The sequence below is a fragment of the Zalophus californianus genome, chromosome 13 (genome assembly GCF_009762305.2).
Source record: "Zalophus californianus isolate mZalCal1 chromosome 13, mZalCal1.pri.v2, whole genome shotgun sequence".
In the NCBI taxonomy this organism is placed as follows: domain Eukaryota; kingdom Metazoa; phylum Chordata; class Mammalia; order Carnivora; family Otariidae; genus Zalophus; species Zalophus californianus.
Genome location: NC_045607.1, coordinates 89994365 through 90021686, shown reverse-complemented (window position 1 = coordinate 90021686; position 27322 = coordinate 89994365).

Sequence of the window (27322 nt, the reverse complement as noted above, 5' to 3'; positions counted from 1 at the left end):
TGCTGGGTTCATCTCAACACTTTTGTCTCTGCCAGTAATTTTTCCCCACTGTATCTGTGTGTTCCTCCTTTGTCATAATTTATTAGTTCTGTGGTGGTTTTTAGCTGTCCAGTCTTTTTTTTTTAAGATTTTATTTATTTATTCGACAGATAAAGAGACAGCACAAGCAGGCAGAGTGGCAGGCAGAGGGAGAGGGAGAAGCAGGCTCTCCGCCGAGCAGGGAGCCGGACATGGGGCTCGATCCCAGGACCCTGGGATCATGACCTGAGCCGAAGGCAGCCGCTTAACCGACTGAGCCACCCAGGCGCCCTAGCTGTCCAGTCTTAAGTGAAAAATCTGCAACTGTCTCTCTTCATCTTACTGATTTTACCAGCTCACCTTTATCCCCGTTACCCATTAAATCTATATTTTCTCTAAATTTACTATGGCCTAAAACATTTGCAAGGAATGCTCTTCTTCTTCAGTTGCATATGCTTCTAGAATGTTCTCATCATGGCCACTTAACCCTTCTCCCTGCAGTGTGTTTGCACTGAGGCCCTGTTTTTCTACCCCTTGCTCTCACTGTCACCTGAGAAGTTCTTTCAGGACCTTCCTTTGCTCTGGGGTGTGTGAGCGCTCCTTGCTCCCCCCTCAACCTTGCCTGAGGTGAGCCTGTGATCTGCAGCCTGGGGAAGGGGGCAGGGGGTGGGCTGTGTGCAGCCTTGTCCCATGCCCGGCGCTGGCTCTGTCTGCCTGGTCTGCACCTGCCCTCTTCTGTGTGCCTTAGCGCAGGGCTCCCCATGGGTGCCAGGCCAGCACTGAGCACTGCCTTCTCCCCGCAGCCTTGTTCTCCCCCAGGTGGGGGACACAGCCCCCGCGCAGCAGGACCCTCCAGATCGCGGAGCCAACCTCACCCGGGGTCCTGGGTGCCTTTTCCAAGGACTCTGGATATGCTGAAAAGACCTCTTTTCATACTTTGTCTTGCATTTAGCTGAACCATTCTTGTGGACGAGAGAAATGTGGGAGTTGTCTGTCTTGTGTCTTCCTTCCTTTTCTTAATTTCAGTGCAGCTGCCGAAATATCCTAAGTCGGTGGCCTTTTTCTGTCACCGGTTACTCCCGGAAGTGCTTCTGCTCTCTAGGAAACGTATAAATGTCTTCCCGTACTGCTCCATCCTTCCTCCTTTGCCCCCATTTTGGGGGATACCAGTGAGACTTTTCTGGATTTGGTGCTTCCCCTCGCACCCAGTCCTCCCCAGAATCTGGGTGGAGAGAACTTAGTGGGTGCCAGGCCCCCGTCTCGAGCAGGAGAGTGAGGTGCTGAGGGGTGCAGAGGGGGGTCCAGGAAAGCAGGATGGGGGGCAGCACATTCAGGGCAGGATGCAGTCAGGCTGAGAGCTTCAACGTGCACGGCCACACTGTCCGTTCCACCACCATCGGGAGCAGCCTTGGCTGAGTCCCTGCTTCTGCATAGGCCAGGCTGGGATGATAGGGCCTGTCCTTCCGAGTGTTCATGAGAATTGCACGTGATAAATGGGCGCCCCCTGGCAGGGCCCGGTGGGCAAGCCTTCCAGTGATGCCTTTCGTTCCTCACCCCGGTCTCCTCCTCGTCAGGCTTGATGCAATTCACGTCCAGAAAGCAAAACTGGAACCTGCGTTGTAAGTATGTTCTCAACCCTCATTAGTAGAGATCTTTTCCCCTAATATTTCATGTAAAGCAGTGGGATCAAAGCTGACGGTGACTCTGAACCACATCCCAGAGTGAGGCCGCAGCAGGCTACTGAACCCTCACTGCTCGTGTGTATATTCCCCAGAGCAGGACTCCTTTCATGTGATCACAGATAACTGAGATGCATCCTCACGCCACGGTTATCCTTTCGCCATTCAGTTCTGTAACCTTTAAAAAATCCATCGTGCTGAATCATTTGCCCCAAATATAAGCTGTTAGTTCGTGGTCTAAAGCTTTGCTTTCACTGGTCTTACCTTGAAACCCATGCCCAGCCCTGGCACTTCTAAAGATAAATGATCTCATTCGAGTCTGTCTTCAGAGAGAGAATTATAACACCTTGTAATAGGGATTGATGCACAAGAAGCTTTACTGTTTAAAAATAAAGGGTTTTGCAGTAGGATATAAGTACCCAACAATATAACGCATCATTGTGAATGACTTATATAAGGGAAAACACAAGTTTTGTCTAGGAAAGAATTTTCTGGTCTATATCTGGTTGAGTTCCACAAAGAACTAAATCTTGTGCAATTATTTATTGGGAAGTGATATGTTCACAATTATTAATAATCAATAGGAGACCAAAATAAAAAAAATAAAAGGATCTCCTAAAGAAACTCATGCCTGGGAAGCATCAGAAAAGTGCTGTCCCACACAGAACTTCCTGTGCTGACTGAGAAGGGCTCTATCCCGACGTCCAACATGGCAGCCACCAGCCATGTGTGGCCAGGGGGTGCCTGAAACGTGCCTCGCCTGACCGAACTTTTAATTTTGTCCAGTAACTATGGTATTGGATGCTTTGCTGAGTAAAAAATATTTTGGCTTTTTTTCTCTTTGTTTTTATGTTTTTATTTTTTTTTTCATATATACAGTTTATTATAAAGGAAGCTTTAAGCATTGTCATCACCGTTTTGTGAACTGGAAAATCTATCCCATACAATTTAGATCCTATGACCTGTCCTTAGCCAAAATGTGTAATAGTAAAACAACTAAAGACAGTTACAAACAACAAAATTTGGAGGTAGAGAAGAACGAATTTTCCCAGCAAAGAAAAAACAAAAGCCCAACTGTACTGTTGATTTTTTTCACAACTGAAGTTTTCCAGTTTGATTTAATGAATACAATTTTAAAGGAATGTCTCGTTCATCTATAATTAAGAAACCATTAGGTAATAAATTTTATAAAATTTGAATTATTTAAATCCAAGGGTAATATTAACTGTTTTTCAACTGACCAGACATCTGCTAAGTATCAGAAAACCAAGGATGTTTCTTTTATTTCATGTCTCCTCGTTTTCACTGCAAGCATGGCTTTTCTGGAGGCTAATTTTGGCTTACATGCACTTTCTTCTAAGCTGTGAATTCGGTAGAACTCTTACAAAGTTCTCAAGTGGATGCCAAATTTCCTATTCTTTCCAGAATATTTTACTTACAATGGGTATGGTTTTCACCAATACCTGAATCTTCATCAGTCAATTCACAGAGAGCCTCAGAACTTGGGGTCTGCTATGTTTTGAATCACCATATAGCCTAAAACACTGATTTAAAAAAAAAAATTTGGTGCACTATGCAGATACATAGGCTGTCAAGATCCAAGGCACCGCCTCAGGCTCGTCGATGAACAGAGGATGTTCTGGTTTTCTGAGAGGCATGAGCAGCAAGCAGGTTTCTCATGAAGAGGTACAGGTTCTTGGCAATTCTCCTACAGAGCTCCTCCACCTGCATCCTTGTAACTGCCCAGCTCATCAGTCCTCAGGTGTCACCCTCCGTTGATGTGACCCACGAGACTCTGCCTGGTCCCCCCACTCCCATGACCTTCTCTCTCGCTTCTCTCTGCCTGGGATGACCTTTCGTTTTCTGCCTTAATGACAGCATGCTTGTTCCTGTCTCTTGGCTTTTAGACTTACCCTTCATTCTTGCTTATGCTTAAGCTCTCCCCAGATATTCCCTGGCTGGCTCCTTTCACTGTTCAGATTTATATCAAATGGCACCTGCTCTGTGTGGCCTTCCCTGATCCCTTAGCTAACCCTTGTCCCCATCCCGATAGTCACGCCACACTATTGCTCCTCATTGCTGTGCTCCATCTGGTGTGACCATACATTGCATTTGTCCTCATGTTTACTGACCATCTCCCCCCAGTGTTGTTTGCATTCTGCCCACTGAATACCAAACCTAGCACAAGAGCTCTTCTGTGGTGGACATGCAGGAAATATTTAATTAAATTAAGATGTGTAAAATTTTAACTGATAATTAAGGCTTATTAAATGTAACTGATCTCTTCCAAATTAATTTCTCAAATATGTTCTACTTATCATGTGAAACAAACCTCTGACTGGAATTCTGGGTGATGTGTGTGTATGGGGTGGGGGAGATCACAACACACAGAACCCTCTTAGAGGAAAAAAAGAGGCCATTGTCACCTCCAGCCTGCCCACTGGGGATGACCATGTAACCACATCTAAGTACTTATGATTTGGTTCTAATGTTTTTCAGGCTCATAGAATTTCTTATTTAAAAAAATGCAGATGCCTTTTCATGGTGATTCTTCTCAAGCACTATGTTCAACTCTGGAAAGTAGATGATGAAGAAGATGAGACATGGTTTCTGTCCTTGGGGAGCCTACATTTTAGCCTCATTGGCTCCTGACTGAGAACAACACATACAGACTGGGTTTTTAAAAACATAGGGAAGAGGAAAATGGAAAAAGGAAGAGAGAAATTGCAAAAGACTAATTTTGCCCACTTTACTATTTTTGTCTCAAATTGATCCTATAGAACATAAATATGTGTAAAGACTGTGCCAAAGTAAATGGCTCATATAGTGGGCATTTCTAAGATAGTGTTATGGCTCACTCTATCAATTTTATTGTATAACTGTCGGCTTCCAGTACATTTCAGAGACAAATCTTGAACAAGCAGCATGATCAGAAGGGCATTTTGATCTATAAGATCTTATCATTCTACAGATCTATAAGATCTACAATTATACTCCTGAGGTTTTATCCATTTCACACTGTTCATGTTGAACCTGTGAGGCATCAGATTGATTCAAGGAGGTGTATAATCTCTCTTCTTGGTGTTTCTGCACCAGACTATTTTTCTTAAAAATTGTACAGCGGTATAAGCAGTAACTCTAAATGAAAACGCTGAAATGGCTTTAGCTGTTTTTCAACATTAAATACTCCAAGCAGAGCTGAAGTATTGAAAGATAATTCCTCTGTTGTTCCCTTGCCACCTAAAGAGCTTTTTCTCTTGCAAATTTTGAGCTCTGACTTTATCTGAAAAGTCTTAATTACGTTTAAGAAAATGTTTCTTATTCACACCCTGAATTGCTCTAGAAAATCCTCAAACTAGGATGACATTTTTCAGCCCCACACTGTACCTCAAAATTCCATTAGAACAGAAATTCCATTAAGACCCTCAGCTGCTCGGGTGCAGGGTTTGGACACTCATGGAAATTTATAGGGCCACTGGAGAGCCTTTTGTCTGTGCTTCCTGGCTTCTGAGTCAGACCCATTTCAGGAGCCCTGGTAGCCAATGAGCTGCTCCCCAGGAGTCTTATGACCCCTGCGCAATCATAGACAAAGTCAAAAGCAAAAAAAATGCTCAGACTCTTTCACCTCCTGTAGAGTTCACTGCCTGGGGCTTCCTTCCCGTGGCAAAGCCCTGGGCTCTTTCTGCAAAGCCTAGTATGGCTGGGCCAGGATGACTCTCAGATGGTGAGTTTTGGGGACCCTTCTGCCCAATTTTGATTTACTCATACGCTTAGGAAGCAGCACTAGATTCTGTGGGGGCAGGGGGGAACATCAATAGTTTTTAAGTTGAAACTTCTAGATCAGAATTCCTCCCCTGTCACTTGCAACTCTAGGGTGAATTCACTTCATCTTTTTGAACTTCTATCTCATTGAGAATAGAGATAGTGAGGATTGCTCCAAGTCCTTTATCTAAGAGAATACATGTGAGTGTTCTGTAATACAATGCACCCGAAGACCACAAATGATTTCCTCCTCAAATTGATTCAGAATGAGTAAGGTAGAAAGAAAGAAGAAAAAGAAGGAAGGAAAAAATCTTGCATTATTATTTTTTGCACTCTAATAGAGGTCCCCAGGAGTTTGAAAGGTGAAAGTTACTGTGTGTTTTATGGACAAATCTCCCATATGTCCATGAACACCCTCAGCAAAATGCCACCCTCTGAAAACCATTCCCTAATACCAAGAACAGAACACACCATTTTTCTCCCTATAACTTTCCGTGAACTAAAAGACAATGTATTTCAAAATTATATTGGGCACCATCAAAATGAAAGCTTGTATTTCTCCCGGTGAGGAAGGAAAACAAGAATGAGAAGGAGGTAATGTTGGCAGACAATGGATTTATTTTTAGTGCCAAATGTAAGGAGTTTAGAAAAGCACAATACTTCCTTAATCTCTCTCTCTAGATTTCTCTGGATCATGGAAAGTCACCAGAGAATCCGTTTCTTGGTTATTTGTTCCTGACAGCTCACAATTTCTCTCAATGTTCATCTTTAATTTTATCCCCTATATGAATCCAAACATGGTATTTGGTTCACAGGTGTGTTATTTTCCATCAGCTGTAGCTTATTGCCACTAAAATTATATTGTGTAAAAAGTAACAAAAGGAAGACCTTGAACAACAATGCAATTAAGCCAAAGAAATATATATATATTTATAATATATAAAATATATGTGTGTGTATACCCACCACACAACTATATACGTGTGTGTGTATATATATGTATATATATTTATAGTTATAACCCAATAATGTTAATTTGAAGATATGGTGCAGAGACAGCAACATTTCTATAGTCCCAGATGCACAGAATTATGGGAGAGAACATTGATTTCTCTACAGCGTGGTGCACTTTTTATATAATCGATTAATCTTCGGAAAATAGAAAAATAAAAATGAAATACAATAATACATAAATAGTATATATATGTATATAGATATATATATCTGCTATATTCTTTTAAAATACCTTTTATTTATTTTTTTAAAGATTTTATTTATTTATTTGACAGAGAGAGAGAGAGAGAGACAGCGAGAGAGAGAACACAAGCAGGGGAAGTGGGAGAGGGAGAAGCAGGCTTCCCAGGAGCAGGGAGCCTGATGCGGGGCTCGATCCCAGGACCCCGGGATCATGACCTGAGCTGAAGGCAGATGCTTAACAACTGAGCTACCCAGGCGCCCCTTAAAGTACCTTTTAAAACATACACAAAGTGATGCTAGCCGCATGCAACAATGAGCTCGTGGATGCACAACCTATACTTTGTGCGGACACATCTCGTAGATAGTGAGACTGAAGACCAGCTTGCACTGGGCGTGGAGAGGAGCACAAGGGGCGGAAGCCGGGCTCTCAGGCCTGCATAGGCTGGTGCTGCGGGCCGGGAACCAGCACCACCCGGTTCGGGAGCCCCCTCCGGGTCTGCAGAAGGGGGGAAGTCAGGCAAGGCTCCCTGGAGGAGGAGGGAGTGGATGCGGGGCTTTCACAGCAGGAAGTTTAGACTAAGTCCACGAGAGGAGGGGCGTCTGGGGCAGAGTGCACCTGCAGGGAAGGCGCTGAGCTGGAAGGAGGCTGCAGGCAGGACCGGCAGGATGCCCCAGGGAACCGCGCGGACGTTTAGGAAACGGGTTGGCCAGGAGATGAGCCCAGAAGCCTGATCAGGACGCCGCACTGTGAGGGGCCCTGAGTGTCCAGGCCAGGAAGGGCGACCGCGGTCCCCAGGCAAGGGGCACCCGGGGAGGTTTTGGGGCACAGACGTCCACCTGCTGTGGTGGGACGACTCCGCACAGCCCGGAGCGGGGGATGGGGAGTCGGGGTTGCTTCTGAACCTGGACCAGGAATCTATTTTTTACAAACTGTATCTGAAATGTAGCTAATTGGTGATCAAGAGTGAGTTAAAATAGAGACCATCTCATGTGGAATGAGACCAGTTCTTGGAAGGTTGCAAATTGGTTTATCTCCTGGTGCACAGTCAGGCTTGCTTTTGTTGTTGTTGGGTTTCCCTTCTTTTCTAACCAGCTACAGTGAAATCAGGGTCGCACTGAGTTCCCGTAGCTAACTCTGCATGGGTGGGGGCCGCAGTAAGCAGGCTCCCCATCTCCTTGTGTGGACGCGGCTCATCCAGGGCTCCCCGGGAGGAGGGCCGGCACCTGGGAGACTTGCATGGATCCCGAGTCCTCGTGCCTCCCCAGCCTGGGGTCGGAGAGGTGGGCTGTCCCTCCTTCCTCTGGAGGGTGTGCCCTGGGCTGAGACCCTGAGAGGGGCCCTGAGGACCTCCCCTTCTTTGACAGCGGCCTCCCTGCTAGTGCTTGTTAGGATCCCTGGGCTGTGAGGATGTGCCCCACAGAATGGTCCTCTTGTAGCAGTGACTAGAATCTATTCACATTTGTGTTTTAAATTTTTTAAAATATGAAAAATGCAACCAAAAATACAGAATACTAAAAGGCACCAATTAGCATGTTTTGAAATGAATTTCTTTTGCAAAAGTGATTTTGAAGATGGGAACGAATATTTTCATTACTATGAAGGTTGCCAGTGAAACCTAGACTACTGTGTGATGCAGGGAAGAACACGGAGAGTCTCCTGCCGATATAAGTCCCTGTGGTGATGGGACTAACATCCGTGTTAGCCCCGGGGGCGGGTTTCCCTGATCCTACAGCAAGTACCAGCCCAGGTTTGCATCCACCCCGTCTGACCCCAGAGTCTGCATTCTTACTGACCTTGCTGCCCTGCCTTCTAGTTCTTTCCCATTCGTTAGCTACGGAGATAATATACTGTCCTGACTAGACATTCCTAGCCTTTGGGTCACTCTTGGCTTAGACAGAGGAGGTAGGGCCTTATTTCCAGAAAGCCACGGTTAGAATACACCTTACATTAATTGATAGTGTCCTCATGATTTTCACTAATGTTTGTTCACTAGCCCAGAGTTACGGTGGCATTTACTGAGCCTGCACCCAGGAGCCTGGACAGCTAGGGTCAAGGATGGGGGTGCAGGAGATGGACAGCCCATCTCTGACTGCCCACCCAACTCTGGCAGAGAGTGCCTTGTTCTAAAATGGATCCAACAGGACCTCTGACAACAGGAAACTCCAGGCAATGCCCAAGCAGATATCACAAAGGCATTTAGAAAGAGATAGACATAATACATCTACTTTTTTCAATGCAGATGTTACCTAGAGCACGCCATGCTGGGTCACCTCCCACCAGTGGAATTCCTTTTGGGTGAAAATGTTCTTAAAATATTTTGAATTATAGTTTAAATGGAGAATTTAGCTCAAGCAGAGAATAATCTCTGAACACTTGGATCTAACACCAATAATAACCACACAGCCTAAAGTAACTGTAGAGAAATTTAATGTATCTTCAAAGATTTAACTCTAAGAAGTCAACTCCTTTCAGTGCAGAGACGTCCTGGCGTCATTAACAGCTAAGTTTTTCAAGAGAGCCTGGTTGTCATTGTGAGCATCCTTAAGGAATTGGTGTATTTATTTAACTTAAGGATAGGAAAGCTATTAACCATGTAAGTCATTGATCATTTTGCTTATTATTATTATGGGATGTAAGGATAGAAGAAATGTTGCCATAGTGATTTTGCATTGAGTTTGGAGGGTTTTTTATTTTTATTTTTATTTTTTGACCTCTCTCATCACACTTGCTTATATGAGCCTTTTCCTGTATCTAAATTTTCCCTCCGCAGGAACATTAGTAATCAAAAAATTGCTGTGAAGTAGCACGAAAGCTCCCTGAGGATCTCTTTCCACTGCTCAGGAATTTTTTTTTCCTCTTTAAAAAAATGATATTGAGTTTGAAGCACTGAGAGGAAGATAAGCCAGGCAGTTTGAATGATTACTGAGGATATTAAAGAACAGAATAGGGAAGACAGAAGTTCAAACCCAAATGAAATTTTCATTTGCACAGTACAGATCAAATTAGATTCTTCTGAACTTCTCTTTCTGTTTTATAGACTTGAGATTTTGTTCTGGTATTTTCACCCTATTGTTCTTCTATGCTCACAGCTACTTCTGGGCCACTGTCCTGACCCTGATCTTTTTTCAAAATCTAGCCTTTCCATAGTAGGCAGGGGATTCCTGCACAAACATCATCTCTGTGCATTACTGACTATAGGAGACCCACTAAGGAGGCCTTAAACCTCTATGCAAGCTTCTTTTTATTTTCTTCCTTCAAGATATTTAGCAATAGTCTTAAGCTTTCACTATTTTATTCTTATTATGCAATATTAGCAGAAGAAAAAGATCTTAATATGTGAAATTAAAAAAATAACAAAGTAAATGAATCTTACATTAGGGAATTAGGGATCACGAAATAGGAATATGATGAACCATAGGAATTGCCATTGTACAAGTCAAGTTGTTTGGATATCGGTGATCTCATGTGCTCCTTTGGGATTGTCATCTTCAGAGCTAAATAGCAGGTGTTTGGGACACTTTTATTTAATTTTATGGAAATCACCCTCCGAGGATTTGTGCCGTTTCTTCCCACACCCTCAGGAAGAGGTTCCTTCCTACCACCTTTGAGTTTTACCTGCAAAACTTCATCTCAGACCTGAATCCCCTAGACTATGGTGAACCGGTTTGTGTGGGTCATGCAGCCAGACCACCTGGGTTCTGGTCCTGTGACCTCACAATTAACCCTGTAATGAGGCGACAGTGAACTTAAACACCTCCTGCTTTAGTTTCCCTATCTGTGAATGTGAGGATGTGTTGAATAAATACATATAAAGCTCATGAGGCAGTTAGTGTTCAGCACCTACTGAGCACTCAGTTTAGGTGAATCCTCTTATTGGTTTAATGTTCGTCTTTAAAGTTATTGTTTTTAAACTTAGTTTTTTTCTGAATTATATGCAATGATATCATAGATCTGATGTGCTTATACTAAGAGATGTGTTATATTAAGAGATAGTAAATACATAACTGTAAAATCAAAGACAAAAAGATTTAGACTCTGCCACAATTTGGAAAGTACTATCCTGAGCAAGAGCATAATTAGGAATGCCTTGAGCTATTTAAATCAGATAGGTTCAGTAGTATCCCATAGATGTTATAATATTCATTTCTTCAAATATAAGTGAAGTTGAGCATTTCTCATATGTTCATAAATAGTTTTATTTTCTTTTTGTAAACTGCCTATTATATTTTTTGCCTGATTTTATGTGAAGTTTTGGTCTTTATCTGTTGGTTTGTAAAAGGGTTTTATAAATGTAAGAGATCGTTCTTTGTTACATATACTAAAAAATTTGTTCCTATTCATGTTTGAAGTATTCTGAGGGCATATTTTTTTTCTTTCAGTTGCTTTCGATTGATCTAATTACCACTCTTGTCTTCTCTGGCACCTGGGTTTGGGTCTTGCTGAGAAATCCAAGAGGCTGAGAAGCGATTGAGTCTTGCTTAGAAATCCATGCCCACTTGCACATTATACGCACAAACATTCTCCCCTGATTTTGTCTTGTTCTTTCTCTGGGTCTGTTTTAGTTTAAATCGTCATTCCATCATACAACTATTTCAATGTAAAATGTGAAGGATGGACCTCACGTGACATATGTACTTCTAGATGGCTATTTGTGTCAGTATCATCCGTTGAATAATTCAATTTTCCTCACTGAATTGAATTGCCACATTCATTTGCTAAATTCAGATTTGCTAAATTTGCTGCATTTAATTATAAATCTTTATATGTATTTTTTATTGGACTCCATGATGTTTCTTCATGAATACCTGTCCTAATATGCTAGTCTCTAAGAGCTAGAGTCAAAGCTTTGTAATGTATTTCCCTGCACTTGTAGAACTAATTCTTATTAGTACTCTTTTTACTAATTGCCTTAACTATTCTTGCATGTAACATTTCAAAGTGAAAAATGGAATTATCAAAAAAATGGAATTATCTTATTTTACTTGGCATTTTAATTTAGGAAGGACTAACGTCTTTTGCCAGAGAGAGAGAGAGAGCACAAGCAGGGGGAGCAGCAGGCAGAGGGAGAAGCAGACCTCCTGCTGAGCAGGGAGCCTGATGTGGGACTCGAACCCAGGACCCTGCAATCATGACCTGAGCCGAAGGCAGACGCTTAACTGACTGAGCCACCCAGGTGCCCCTTGGGACTAACGTCTTTATAGTATCAAGTCCTGGTATCCAACACAGGGACTTATTTCTGTTTTCTATCATGCCCTTCAGTGGTGTTCTGAATATTTATACATAGAGATCTTGGAACATTTCTTGTTAATTTTTTATTTCAGATTCCATTAAAATTGGGGTCAATTTTTCCTTATTTTATATATGTGAGAAAAATCATTGGTTTTTGAAGTTCCTTTCAGAAGGAGAGACTTTACTGAATTTTGTTACTATTTACTGTTTTTCAGGTTGTTTTGTTTTCCAAAAGCAAACAATGATAATTTTGTTTTATTTCTAATGTTTATGCTTCTTGCTTTATTCCCTTTTTTGCTGAATGTGCTTGACAATTAAAGAAGGTAAGAATAGAGACCTAGGAGGGAGGTGTGAAATATTAAATAAGGGTTTAAAAAGGAAGTTATTGCCACCAAAATAAATGAAACCCCAAATTTGTCCTCTCTGGGAGCAAGTTAAGAGACGAGTCAGAAGTAGAAGACATGAAGGAATGCAGAAAAGAACTCACGAAGCATTATATTGCTATTGTTATATGACAGAAGTTTTAAGTCATTTTATTATTGCTGAATAATGAACCACATCAGGTCTTTTTTTTTTTTTAATTTAAAATCCATTAGTTAACACAAAGTATATTCTTAGTTTCAGAGGTAGAATTTAGTGATTCATCAGTTGCATGTTACACCCAGTGCTCATTACATCACATGCCCTCCTTAATGTCCCTCACCCAGTTACCCCATCCCCTGACCCACCTCCTCTCCAGCAACCCTGTTTGTTCCCTAGAGTTGAGTCTCTTAGGATTTGTCTACCTCTCTCTTTTATCTTATTTTATTTTTCCTTCCTTTTCCCTATTTCCCTTTCAAATTCCACATATAAATGAGATCATATGATAATTGTCTTTCTCTGACTGACTTATTTCGCTTAGCATAACACCCTCTAGTTCCACCCACGTCCTTGCAAATCACATTAGGTCTTTAGATGTGCATATATTCATTGGAGAGTGTCAGACACAACTTTCCATTTACTTTGACTTTTTTCTATAGAAATTCCTTATTAATTTGCTTTATCAAGACTCCTAGATTTGGAGAAAATAAGGCAAGATCAACCACTTTTATTACATTAGCTTCGGTACCTAATGTATATATTTATGTTATGGAATTGTATTTATACAAGCAACACTGGATGGAGGTCATGTCGACCAACTGATAAGAAAATATACCCATGTTTCAATAGCACAAGAGTGTGAACGATGAAAGGGACACATAATAATAATTATCATAATTAATAATATTAATAATATGATTAAAAGAGGAATAGCAGCAACACCACTGTAAACTCCCTACATGCCAAGCACTGAGCACAGTGATGTAAATGGATTTTCTCATTAAATCCCCTCAAAAATTAAGTTTGCAAAAGCTTAATTGCCCAAATCCACAGTTTATGACTTATGTTCAAAGCCAGTTCTGTACGACTCTAAAATCCCAGCCCAGGCACTAATTTAGCCCAAAAACTGTTCATTTACTTTTCAGTGATACTTAAGAAATCACAAATATTGGTCCCAAATCAAATTATATTTTAAAAAAATCCATCAATAAATAAATGCAAGCTGCTAAAAGATTAACTTAAATAAAACACTCAGTAAAGATTAAAAAAATAACATAATCTTATGAAAGAAAATGTATTGAGTGCTCACAGGGGCATTTTCTGTAGATGCCCACATAGCATCTCTATCTGAAACTCATGCATCGCCTACCTTTCACGTAGGATGGTCACTAAGAAATGTTTTAGATGAAAGCTGACATCAGACTCTGAGAGCTCTTTGCCCGAAGGCAGGCACACAAACATGGCCAACTTCTAGGGTCAGCTTCTTCCTAAGGCCGCATCCTTCCTGAGAAACCTGGCTGTGGGCGGAGACTTGTGAACGATGCCAGAGAATGGGATCGTTAGGGGCTCCAGAACTGTCTCTGCTTCTTCAGGGACCTCAGAAGCACCAGACTGGTGTGTCTGAAAAAATAAACTGAGAGGCCCCAAGACCCAGAGGGGAACTGTTCACAGCTCAGATGATTGCTTTCCACTGGAGAAAAGGGGGATATTTTTTTTTCAGCTGGTGATAAGAAGGGAGGTAGGAGAGAAGTTGTCAGGAGGCTGCTAGAGTCCCCAAAGGCTCTGAGTCCCTGGGACTCAAAGGGGGACTTCGTTAGGAAGTCACGTGCGAGTCCCCGGGTTTCCTGAGGCTGCGCAGAACAGGAACAGTCTGTTGCTCATTTTTATTTAACCAATATCCTTTTTTTTTTTAAATTGAAGTATAGTTGACGTAAAACGTTATATTAGTGTCAAGTGTAGGGAATAGTGATTTGACATTTATATACCTTATGAAATGCTCACCACAGTAAGTGTACTCACCATCTGTCACCATACAGTGTTATTACATTACTGGCAATATTCCCTATGCTGTGCTTTTCGTCTCTCTGTCTCATTTATTTTATACCTGGAGGTTTGTAACTTTAAGTAACTTAATCCCTTTTACCTATTTAGCCCATCCCCCAACCCCTTTCCCCTCTGGCAACCACCAGTTTGTTCTCTGTATTTAAGAGTCTGTTCATTTTGTTTTGTTTTTTAGATTCCACATATAAGTAAAATCATATCATATCATATTTGCCTTCCTCTGTCTGACTTTTTTCAGTTAGCACAATATCCTGTAAGTCCATCTATGTTGTCACAAATGGAATTTTCACTCCTTTTTATGGCTGAGTAATATTCCAGTTATATCTTATGCCTGAGTATATATATATATGTGTATGTAGATATAGATATATATCACATCTTCTTTATCCATTCACCTATCTATGGACACTTGGGTGCTTCTATATCTTAACTATTGTAAATACTGTTACAATAAACATAGGAGTACATGTATCTTTTCAAATTAGTGTTTTTGCTTGCTTTGGGTAAATACCCAGTAGTGAAATTACTGCATCATATGGCAATTCTCTTTTTAATTTTTTGGAGGAACCTCCATACTGTTTTCCACAGTGGCTGCACCACTTGGCATTCCCACCAACAGTGCACTAGAGTTCCTTTTTCTCCACATCCTCATCAACACTTATTGTTTCTTATCTTTTTGATTCTAGCCATTCTGACAGGTGTGAGGTGACATCTTATTGTGGTTTTGATTTGCATTTCTCTGATGATAGATGATGTTGAGCATCTTTTCACATATCTCTTGGCCATCTATATATCTTCTTTATAAAAATGTCTATTCAGGTCCTCTGCCCATTTTTAAATCAGATTGGGGGTTTTTTTGGTGTTGAATTGTATAAATTATTTATATATTTTGGATATTAACTCCTTCCAGACATACCATTTGCAAATATCTTCTCCCATTCAGTAGGTTGCTTTTTCATTTTAGTGATGGTTTCCTTTGCTGTTCAAAAGCTTTTTAGTTTGGTGTAGTCCCAATAGTTTATGTTTGCTTTTGTTTCTCTTGCCTCAAGAGACATATCTAGAAAACTGCTGTGAAGGCTGCTATCAAGAAATTACTGCTTATGTTTTCTTCTAGGAATTTTATGGTTTCAGGTCTTACACTTAGGTCTTTAATACACTTTGACTTTATTTTTGTGTATGGTAAGAAAGTGGTCCAGTTTTACTTTTTTGCATGTAGCTGTCCAGTTTTCCTGGCACAATTTGTTGCAGATACTGTCTTTTCCCCATTGTATATTCTTGCCTCCTTTGTTGTAGATTAATTGACCATATAAGTGTGGGTTTATTTCTGAGCTCTCTGTTCTGTTCTATTCATTTCTGTCTGTTTTTGTACCAGTACCATACTGTTTTGATTACAACAGCTTTGTAGTATATCTTGAAATCTGAGATTGTGATACTTCAGCTTTGTTCTTTCTCAAGATTGCTTTGGCTATTCAGGGTCTTTTGTGGTTCCAGACAAATTGTACATTTATTTGTTCTAGTTCTGTGAAAAATGTTGTTGATATTTTGATAGGGATTGCACTGAATCTGTAGATTGCTTTGGGTAGTATAGACATTTTAACAATATTTTTTCTTCCGATCCTTGAGCACGGAATATAGTTCCATTTGTTTGTTTCATCTTCAATTTCTTTCATTGGTGTTTTATAGTTTTCACAGTATAGTCTTTCACCTCCTTGGTTAAGTTTATTCCTGGGTATTTTATTATTTTTGATGCATTTATAAGTGCAATTCTTTTCTTAATTTCTTTCTGCTACTTTGTTATTAGTGTATAGAAATACAATAGATTTCTATATATTAATTTTGTATCCTACAACTTTACTGAATTCATTTATCAGTTCTAATCGTTTTTTTTAGTGGAGTCTTTAGGGTTTTCTATTTATAGTATCACGCCATCTGTGAACAGTGACAAGTTTACTTCTTACCAATTTGGACATCTTTTATTTCTTTTTCTTATCTAACTGCTGTGGCTGGAACTTCAAGTACTATGTTTAATAAAAGTGGTGAGAGTGGACACCCTTGTTTTGTTTCTGATCTTATGGGAAAAGCTCTCAGTTTTTCATCATTGAGTATGATACTAGCTGTGGGTTTTTTTAGAGAGAGCTTTTATTATGTTGAGATAAGTTCCTTCTACACCCACTTTGTTGAGAGTTTTTATTATGAATGAATGTTGTATTACATCAGATGTTTTTTCTACCATCTATTGAGATGAGCATGTTTTTTATCCCTTCACTTGTTAATGTGATGTATCACATTGATTGATTTGTGAATATAGAACCACACTTACATTCCTGGAATAAATTCTACTTGATTATGGTGAATGATTTTTTTAATGTATTATTGAATGTTTCACTTAAATTCTTTTGAGAACTTTTGCATCCATGTTCATCAGAGACACTGGTCTGTAGTTCTCTTTTTTGTAGTGTCTTTGTCTGGTTTTGATATCAGGGTTATGCTGGTCTTATAGAGTGAATTTGGAAGTTTTCCTTTCTTTTCTACTTTTTGGAATAGTGTGAGAAGAGTAGGTTTTAACTCTTCTTTAAATGTTTGGTAGAATTCACCTGGGAATTCATCTGGTCCTGGACTTCTGTTTGTTGAAAGTTTTTTGATTACCAATTAAATTTCATTATGAGTAATCAGTTCAAATTTTCTATTTTTTCCTGATCCAGTTTTGGAAGATTATATGTTTATAGGAATTTATCCATTTCTTCTAGGTTGCTTAACTTTTTGGCATATAATTTCTCATACTATTCTCATATAATCCTTTGTATTTCTGTGGTGTTGGTTGCTATTTCTCCCCTTTCATTTCTATTTCTATTTATTTGAGTCCTCTCTCTTTATTCCTTGATGAGTCTGGCTAAAGTTTTATCAATTTTGTTTATCTTTACAAAAAAACAGCTCCTGGTTTCACTAGTCTTTTCTATTTTTTTTAGTTTCTATTTCATTTATTTCTGCTCTAATCTTCATTATTTCTACTAGTTTTGAGCTTTTTTTCATAGTTCTTTTAGGTGTAAGGTTAGGTTATTCATTTGAGATTTTTCTTGTTTCTTGAGGTAAGCCTGTATTGCTACAATCTTCCCTTTTAGAACTGCTTTTGCTGCATCCTAAAGATTTTGGACTATTATGTTTTCATTTTCATTTGTTTCCATGTATTTTTTTGTTTCCTCTTTGATTTCTTGGTTGACCCATTCATTGTTTAGGAGCATATTGTTTAGCCTCCATTTATCATCTTCCCAGATTTTTCCTTATAATTGATTATTCTAGTTTCATACCATTGTAGTCAGAAAAGATGCTTGATATGAGTTCAATCTTCTTAAATTTATTGAGACTTGTTTTGTGGCCTAACATGTGATTTATCCTGGAGAATGTTCCATGTGCCCTTGAAAAGAACGTGTGTTTTACTGTTTTGAATGGAACATTCTGTATATATATGTTGGATCCAGATGATCCTATGTGTCATTCAGAGCCACTGTTGCCTTGTGGATTTTCTGTTTGGATGATCTATCCATTATGTAAGTAGGATGTTAAGGTCCCCTACTGTTATTGTATTACTATCAATTTCTCCCTTTATGTCTGTTAACAATTGCTTTATATATTTAGGTGCTCCTACGTTGGGTACATATATATTTACAATTGTTATATCCTCTTGTTGAATTTCTCCCTTTATCATTATTAATGCCTTTCTTTGTGTCTTGCTACAGTCTTTGTTTTAAAGTCTATTTTATCTGATACAGGTATTGCTACCCTGGCTTTTTTTTCCCCCACTTTCATTTGCATGATACATGCTCTTCGGTCTCTGTTTTCAGTCTGTATGTGTCTTTAGGTAGGAAATGAATCTCTTGTTGGCAACATACAGATGGATCTTGCTTTTTTCATCCCTTCTGTCACCCTGTGTCTGTTGATTGGGGCATTTAGTCCATTTACATTTAAAGTAATTGTTGATAGGTATGTACTTATTGCTATTTTGTTCATTGTTTTTTGGTTGTTTTTGCAGTTCTTCTCTGTTCCTTTCTTCCCTTCTTGTTCTTTTCCCTTACATTTTAATGACTTTCTTTAATGTTATGCTTGGATTCCTTTCTTTTGTGTGTGTGTGTGTATCTACATAGATTTTTTATTTGTAGTTACCATTAGGTTTATATATAACATCTTCTGTACATAGCATTCTATAGTAAGTTGATGGCCACTTAAGTTTGAACACATCCTAAAAACACTAAATTTTTACTCCCCCTTCCATGTTTTATGTATATGATGTCATATTTTATAAATTTTTGTATATCCCTTGGCTGATTTTTGTAGATATAATTAATTTTACTATTTTTGTGTTTTTACCTCCATATTGGTTTTATAGTTTACTTATTAGTACCCAGTAGACTGGTTTTATTAGTCTTCTACCTATATTGTATGTTTGCTTTTACTTGTTAATTTTTTTTTCCTTTCATAATTTCTTACTTCTAGTTATGGCCTTTTCTTTCCACTCAAAGAATTCCCTTTAACATTTCTTGTGAGGTTGGTTTAGTGGTAATGAATTCCTTTAAATTAAAGAAAATTTTTAAATGAAACACTTTTAAAATTTGAATGTATTTAAAGTAATTTCTTTATTTTCAAGTATATTTTCCCAACCTATTCTTAGAAGAGGAATCTTTTTCTTACATATAGAGACTACATGATAAGAAAATCCACTTAAATTTTAAGCTGTCAATGTATTCAGAATAATAATTCTCATCTTGAATTCATAAGAGCTATAATAACCTTTTAAATTAGAGTTCTGATGAGTTTTTAATGAAAACGACAAAGCCTTAATTATTGCAGAGAGTGTGGATTAAGGATTAAATGATGGCTGTCTAAACTCACCAACATCTGGTTGTTATTTATTGATTTCTCTCAGACCCATGTTCCAAGCCAATGCCTGCCAGGAGGACATGTGTCTCCACCTGCCACCCCCCATATGAACACTGCTGTACGAAGGTTCTTTTGGTCAACTGCAGTGAGAATCATCTGCTTGGGGTGACAGATGGACAGAAGGAAACTGCTTCCTAAAGCAAGCAGAATCATTCTTATGATTCCAGGTAACCACATGGGGAATTACAGGGGCAGAATTAGATTTAAATGTTTTGGGAGTCTGCATGTGTTCTGTTGTAGAAGAAAGAAAAGAGGGAGGAAAAGAAAGATCATGTATTTGAAGAATGAAAATAGAGGAGAAGAAAAGAGGGGAAGGGGCAGGAAAATAGAAAGAGAGAAAAGAGCATGTGACATGCTGGGGGTGTTGCCTCCCAGCCCCAAGCCTTTGCGACTAGAACCACTGCCTCTGTCCCCATGCAAAGGGTTCCATGCCTCTCAGTGGCCTTCCAACAGCCACATGTGCTTAAATCAAGGTGGGGTCAGACCTGAACTGGCCTCCTTCCTGTGAGCTGTGCTCACCACAAAGGCTGGGTATGGCTGAGTGCTCTTCCAAGACAATTTTTAATCAGAGTAGAGGGAGAAAAAGTATCTTTGTGGCAGTGAAAATTGGAAGATGTAAAACTCAGAGCTCAGGAGTTCTTGGGTGACTCAGTTGGTTGAGCATTCGACTCTTGATTTTGGCTCAGGTTATGATCTCAGGCTCCTGGGCTCTAGCCTGACTGCATAGGCTTTGGGCTCCATGCCCAGTGGGGGCGGGGGTCTGCTTGGGGATTCTCTCCCTCTGCCCCTCCTCCCAATCTCTCTCTCTATCTCTCTCAAATAAATAAATAAATCTTAAAAAAAAAAAACCCTCAGAGCTCACAAAAGGCAAGGTTTCTACCAAGGGCAGAAACTGACCTGCAGGAGGGAATGGACTAACGGGTGAAATGGGGCACAGTTTGCCCGCAAAGCTCAGCTGGGTCTTCTCGTTCTCACTGCACAGCAGAATCTGCCATTTGCCTATACTAATTTGAGTTGTTTTACTTCAGGAATCATAAATGCCACAGCATGAAAGTAAAAATAAAGAAGAGGAATAAAACAGACAAGAGAGTTTAGGACAATGCACATAATTTAAGGAAAAGAATGAAAAAAGAAAGACACACACTATAGGCATTCTCCTTTGTTGGCTTTCATGAAGCATGTGACCATTTTGGGGAGACCCACATGGCAAGGGGTTGAGGGTGGTCTCCAGGCAACCACCAGCAAGAATCTGGGGCTCTCAAACCCACACACAGGAATAAATGAATTCTAACCGATAACCTGATAGAGTCTGGCAGCAACATCCTTCCCTAATCAATCTTCTAGATGAGAACCCAGCAATAGATAATACAGATTTGGTACCTGGAAGTGTTGTCTTGCTGGGACAACAACCTGAAAATGTGAGTGTGGCTGTAGATGGCAGTGGGTGGATGGAGGACAGAGAAATTTTGAGGAGCGTGAGAGAAAATCTAAATTGCCTGTTAGTAGAAATTTGGGCATTGAAGATGCTGTTGATGAGGCTCAAAAGGAAGAAGCATGTTATTGGAAACCAAAAGAAGTGAGATCCTTGTTATGTGGTTTCAAGAGTTTGTAGAAATCATCTCCTGCAGTCGTTTGAGAAGCAACAGGACTTGGAAGCCATGAACTTGGCTTTCTAGCTAAGATTTCCAAGGAACGATGTAGGTGCCTCCTGGCTTGTAGTACTTACAGCTAAGCACTGCATATAGTAAACTTGCTACTTAGCATAAAATGCAAGAGGAGAGAGATAAAACTGGGGGAAGTACTGTTTGAAAAAAAGGATCCAGGGTTTGATTCTTTTGAAATTTTTCAACAGTCTTTCCAGGTGACAGAGAGAAAAAGCCAAGACTGTGACTGCACAAATTTTGTTAAACCTCAGAAAGAGCAAATGATCAGAGTGTTCAAAAAGGCCTTTCAGGTGATCAAGGATGTCCTCACAGACCCTCTTGGCAATACCAGAGAGCCTCTGAGAAGCTAAACTGTGTTGTCCCTCAGCCCACAGCAGGAATCCCAGGTAAAAAGGGCTTATCCAGAAAAGACCTTGGGGGCTTTTGTCTAGGAATGTGAGCCCTCCCCCCAGGAAATTCATGGGAGACCCACAAGTTCTTGATAAAACTATATCAGTAAAATTCTTGCCAGCTTGGACTGAAAGAGATAGAGTACAAAAGGGAAGGAGGATATCAAAATCCTAAAATTGTACTGTCAGGAAGCAGACTGAGGGAAGTTGGCTACAAATACATAGTACCCTCATGAAGAAGGAAAGATGACTCACGTGGCTAAACCAAGAAACCCAGAGGCTGGAGACAAGAGCCATGGAAGGTTACTCTCCTTCTCTGCAACACAATCAAGAAACTCCCAACAGCTGCCTGGCTGGGTTTCAGAACTATTATGGACCAGTGACCCTTTTGTCCTTCCCTTCCTCTCCTCTTTAGAGTGGAGACATCCATAGCTGTTATGGTTGGCTATCTCACCACTGCACATAGGGTGCATGAGGAGGGTGCAGGTAACTTTAGTTAAAGCTGGATGCTGGCTCTGTAGATTTACAGATTGACCAGTCAAGAGGAGCTTCACACGGTGTCATCCACACCTTGGAACTGACTTGCATGATGAGATTCTGGACTTTGAGCAGATGCTATCATGGGATGAGGCTCTTGGAGACCTTGGGATAGATGAATGTATTTTACATTTGGGAAGAGCATAAATCATAGGGTGCTGCAATGATTCTAGCAATCTTGTAAGGAGGTCCCCATGATTCCTGTCTCCTGGTGTGCCCTTGCAAAGCTCCCTCCTTCTGAGTGTGAACAGGACCTGTGACTTCTAGTCTATACAATCCTGCAAAGGTAATAGACATAAGTAACTATGTAGGTGGGATTAAGTTACACAACATGGCTACCTGTCTTGCTGGAGACTCTCTTGCGGACAGTTGTAAAGCATGCAGGTACTGGGGAGAGGCCTACCTCGTAAGGAACTGCAGGCAGGCTCTAGAACACAAAGGCAGCCCCTGGCTGATGAACAACTCAAAGCCAAGGCCCTCAGTTCTCTAACTGTGAGGAAATGGATTCTGCCAACCAAATAAGTGAGCTTGGAAGTGGACTCTTCCCCAGTCCAGTCTCTGTGTGAGAACCCAGCCCTGCTGGACACCTTGAGTGTGCCCTTGTACAGAACCCAACTAAGCCATGCCTATGCTCCTGACTCACAGAAGCAGCAAGGTAATAAATGTGTGGTGGTTTAAGCTGCTCAGTTTGTGGCACTATTTTTATGCAGAAATATATATCTAACATAGCAAGTAAGAGAGAGAGACAAAAAGGAGAGAGTGAATGCAAAATAAAAGAGAAGAAAATATAACCAACGGTCATTAAAAGACAGTCCCCAGATGGAGACTCAATGCAAGGGATGCTGCCAACCAGTGTCAGCTCGCTGATTCTGGGGAGGATGAAAAAGCAATTCAGAATACGTGGACTCTAACCACTGAACACAGCTCCCAGCAGCACGAGAAAAAGAGGAGCTAAGGTGGATCCCCGGGGGCTAGAGAACTCTGCCCTCTCCAGGACGCTGTCAAGACTGGTCCAGCAGGTACCTCCGTAGCTGCTGAAAGCCAAAGCTTTCTGCCAGCCTGATTTGGCAGCTGCCAGGCTTCTTAGCAGGACAGACATGCCATCTGATATGACACTTCTGAGGCTCTTCAGGGGCAGTTCAGACCACAGCTCACAATAGTCCCTTTCAAAATGGAAAGTAATGAGCTTAGCTTGAAGTCTGCTAGTTTACAGGGCAGCCTCAAGAAATTTTCACAATGAATCACACATCATATATTTCTTTTGAGATTCTGGTTCTTAATTCTCACAGAAATAAGTAGAAACTAGACATCAGGAAAAGTGACTTGTCAGTGATCATCAGTCTACTGCTTCAGTCAATAGAATGCCATCACATAACCCCTTAGCCTGGCTCCAGAATGTTTACAAAGAACTGTTAGGCTGGGTTTCTGAGTAATATTTTATCCTGACCCTGCTTCTGAGCATTTGGTCTTACCAGGCAAGTGGTTCCTTAGACAAACCAACAGCAGGCAGAAACACAATTACCCACATCACTCACATATTTTGCCTTTCTTCTTAGCACTCGCAGTAATTCTGTCTTGTTCGAATAAGGGCGTGAATGAAACTTAACGCAGGTTATTTGCTATACGTGTGTCGTAAGAGTAAGTGCCTGGAGGTAATGCTGTCACCCGAAGTGCAATAGATAATGAAACTTCTTGGTAATTAAGAAAACACACACACACACACACACACACACACTCTTGTTTAACACAAGGGTCTCTCTTTTGAACATAGCATTCATAACAAGAGATTTCATTAACTACTCTAATGGCAGTTAAGGTAAAGCATTTATTAATAAGTAACAGAGGCTAAAATAGAATCCACTTGAACAACCGATTTTCAGTGATTGGTAGGTTATTCCACAGTCCCTGATCTCTAGTCCTTGGTGCCAGAAGTGACTCAGAATTCAGGCTTTTGCTAAAATAGAATCCACTTGAACAACCGATTTTCAGTGATTGGTAGGTTATTCCACAGTCCCTGATCTCTAGTCCTTGGTGCCAGAAGTGACTCAGAATTCAGGCTTTTTGTTGACCTTGTTGGAAAGGTCACATTTTGTACAGACCGTATATGGATAATCATATGCATTATATTTCTGCAAACAGACACACCTTGTATTAAAATTAAATAAGATAAATACTTTATAAATGTCCTCAGTCAGGTTAAGCTTTACTGGTTATGAGTTCAGGTCCAGCCAGATTTTGACATCATGACAGTCCTTGTTTCTTTCAGAATATTTTGTAATTGAGAATTGCAGATAAGGGATGTGGACTTGTAATAATAGTCAGCATTAATGTGGATTGCGGACAGACTCAGACAGACAAATACTAAAGTCATTTACAAGGGACGCCTGGGTGGCTCAGTCGGTTAAGCATCTGCCTTCAGCTCAGGTCATGATCCCAGGGTCCTGGGATGGAACCCCGCGTCGGGCTCTCTGCTCAGCTGGAAGCCTGCTTCTCCATTTCCCGCTCACCCTGTTTGTGCTCTCTCTTTCTCTCTCTCTGTCAAATAAATAAAATCTTAAAATAAATAAATAAAGTCATTTACAAAAGTAGGATAACACCAGAGAAGTGACTACAGCCAAATCACAGAGGGCTCCAAGGGGCATGAGTCCCTGCCGGGGCACTGCTGTGTCCCTGAATATGCTTGTCCTTTTACTACACATTCAAATGTCCAGTGTCTCTTGGAATTTCCAGATTAAATCAGGAAGTGAAAAAAATAAATAAATTTTACTAATGTAAAGAAATGCAGAGACCATGCCAAAGGCTACGTAACTGAACAACATAAAAATAGAATATAATGACTTACTGATTTCTTAGATACCCACACCATATTCCCATTCAGAAAATTTTTTCCCCTCTCAATTATATATGTGCAATACATGTAAAATGCAATATGGACCTTACCGTCTCTTACAAAATATTTTCAAAGTAAATTGGTATATTTGGTTTCTCTATAGGTTAAAATACATGTGGGCCTTTAAATAAAGGAACATACTCAGAAGCTTCCTTCTTGCCAATATTGCTTCCAATTCCTCCCACTGTCACGGAACATCAGGATGTAGCTGGTCACCCAGCGGGAGCTCCCCCACCCTCCCTGGGCGGCCACAGCTGTGACCTCCATTCTCTCTCCAAGGTCAATCTGCAGCCACTGGTATTTATTTGACATAAGTGGGGACAAGCAACCAGCATCTTCTAATAGAAACAATAAAAGAAAAATAGAAACAAAAAGAAGACATGTTAAGATCTTTGTTAATGGAGTAAAAACACCTATGAGACAGTATACATATAAATGATTAAGAAAATAATAGTTCCCCAATCCATAACATACAACTTCTCATCATTACAGAGAAAAAGAATAAAAACATGAACTGAATGTAAGGGAATGGGACTTAGATTAATTGCTGGACAATCTAGAGAGCAGACATTCTCCGAATATGTGAGGTGGTTAATATGGGAAGAGGCCCCCAGACATCCCACGCTTGCGTCGCCTCTCAAAAGTGGTGGGCCTCCTGGTTCCTGCACAGGATTTGCTAATAGCTCTGCTGTCTGAGCCCTTTGCCTTTTGCTGTGCATAAGGAAACAAATTCACATTAAAGAAATTCTCAAAATATTTCAGCACATTGCAAAGGATCAAAGATAAAATGTTGGAAGCTGATCCAAATAAAGTTGCATAATAATTCCTCCGCAGCATAGAAGAGATGGTCACTCCATATCGCCAATCATGTGATGGGAAGAAAGCAGGCGCAGTTGAAAATACTCTTGCTAAATATTTTACAAAGAAATAAGACACTAATTGTCAATGTTTCTAAGTGTTTTAAATTGTAGTGTACTAAATAAATATGGTTTTTATCTGGCATGACTAGATAGATGCCCAGCTTAACTTCATGACCAAAGGGGCATAACAGCCCATGGAGAACTGTGGGCTTTGAGCTTTCAAAGCCAAGACTCATCATGCAGATGTGGTAGTTCCATCCAGAAATAAGTTTGTACGTGTGAATAAGAACCCTGGGGAGCTTGGGAGCTCTGACACACATGCTTTCCCATCCTGTCTTTCTCTTGCTGCCTTCTATTCTTTTTCTTTAAATAAAAACCTTTCATGAGTATGCTTTATGGAGTCCTGTGTGTCCTCTCAAATACACCAAGTTGAGAAATCTTCACATTTATGCGAATACACATGCCACATGGCAAGGGACGTTGGTATGACTCCAAGATTTAGAATGTGACTAGAGATAGCCTTCCTAAAGTGAACTTCTCTAAATATAATAATGCATAGTTCTGGTGCCATATATTCAACAATATGAAAGTAATAAAAAGAGAAAGAGAGAACACTCTCATCTCTCCATAAAAATATTTCTTAGAGTAACATGGCTCACTAAATCTGCTGAACTGGGAAGACAGCAACATTTTCTGATGTTAATATTTTTCTCTTGCAGACATATTTTGTGCTCAGAAAATATATGACTGGGATGGCTCCACTTATATACTTTTAGAATACATCCTAAAGTATTTTAAAATGTGTTGAAATCTATTAAAACTAGTAAGCATTTATGGAGTACCTATTATTAAGGAATGAGGCCTGCATCCAGCCTATGTCATCAAGTACGTCACCTTGAGAGCTGCTTTGTATTTAATGCAGGCACCAGAGGTCAGAATGTAAATAAAATGCTTACAATATTTTTTCAGAAGGGACTCTGGGAAGGGAGAGGACACGGATGGAGGCTTGAAATTCAGCCTTCATTTGATGGCATTGCAAGAAGTAGGATTGAGGACCACTGCTCCACCCCCACCTGTAGGACCTTGGACAAGTCAGTGGGTGCCTCTGTTCTTCTGGGCCTCACTCAGAATATGCATGGCTTTGACATCTCTAAACTCTATTTCTATTCTATAAATCTGATACATCACTGAATCACTGCCTTACTTTGTTCAGCAAAACTCTCCTAATCTTCACTGACTCTTTTGAATTCTTGGACGTGGGTCTTACTTTTTCATCAGAGCTCTACTACAGTATGTCAATTGGAAAAAGTTTTAAGAAAAGCTGACAGCAAGTATCTTAGTGAGCAGTCCTTGGTTCTATTGCTAGATTTATTAGTCAACCTCTGATGAAACTCATTCAATTTAACAAATACCATTTACCAAAAAACACAATTTCAAACACCCAAATGTGTTATACAGAAGTGTCAAATGGTTTCAGTTCAATATTTCTAAACTTCCATTAAATCTATTTTGTGAGGATGTCAGTCTTTCAGGAAAGATCTTTGTTTATGATACTATTTTGCAAATGAGGTAAAGGGCCAATTCCAAGTTTTAAGTTGTCTTTTGAAAACCTCAGTCTCCAATAATAAAGTTAGGAATACTTATCTAAAACATTTTATATCCTAAAAGGATGATTGATAAAGTAACTCAATAAATTGGATATCTGCTCTTCCATTGTTGTTCACGTGGAACTTGATAGGAAAT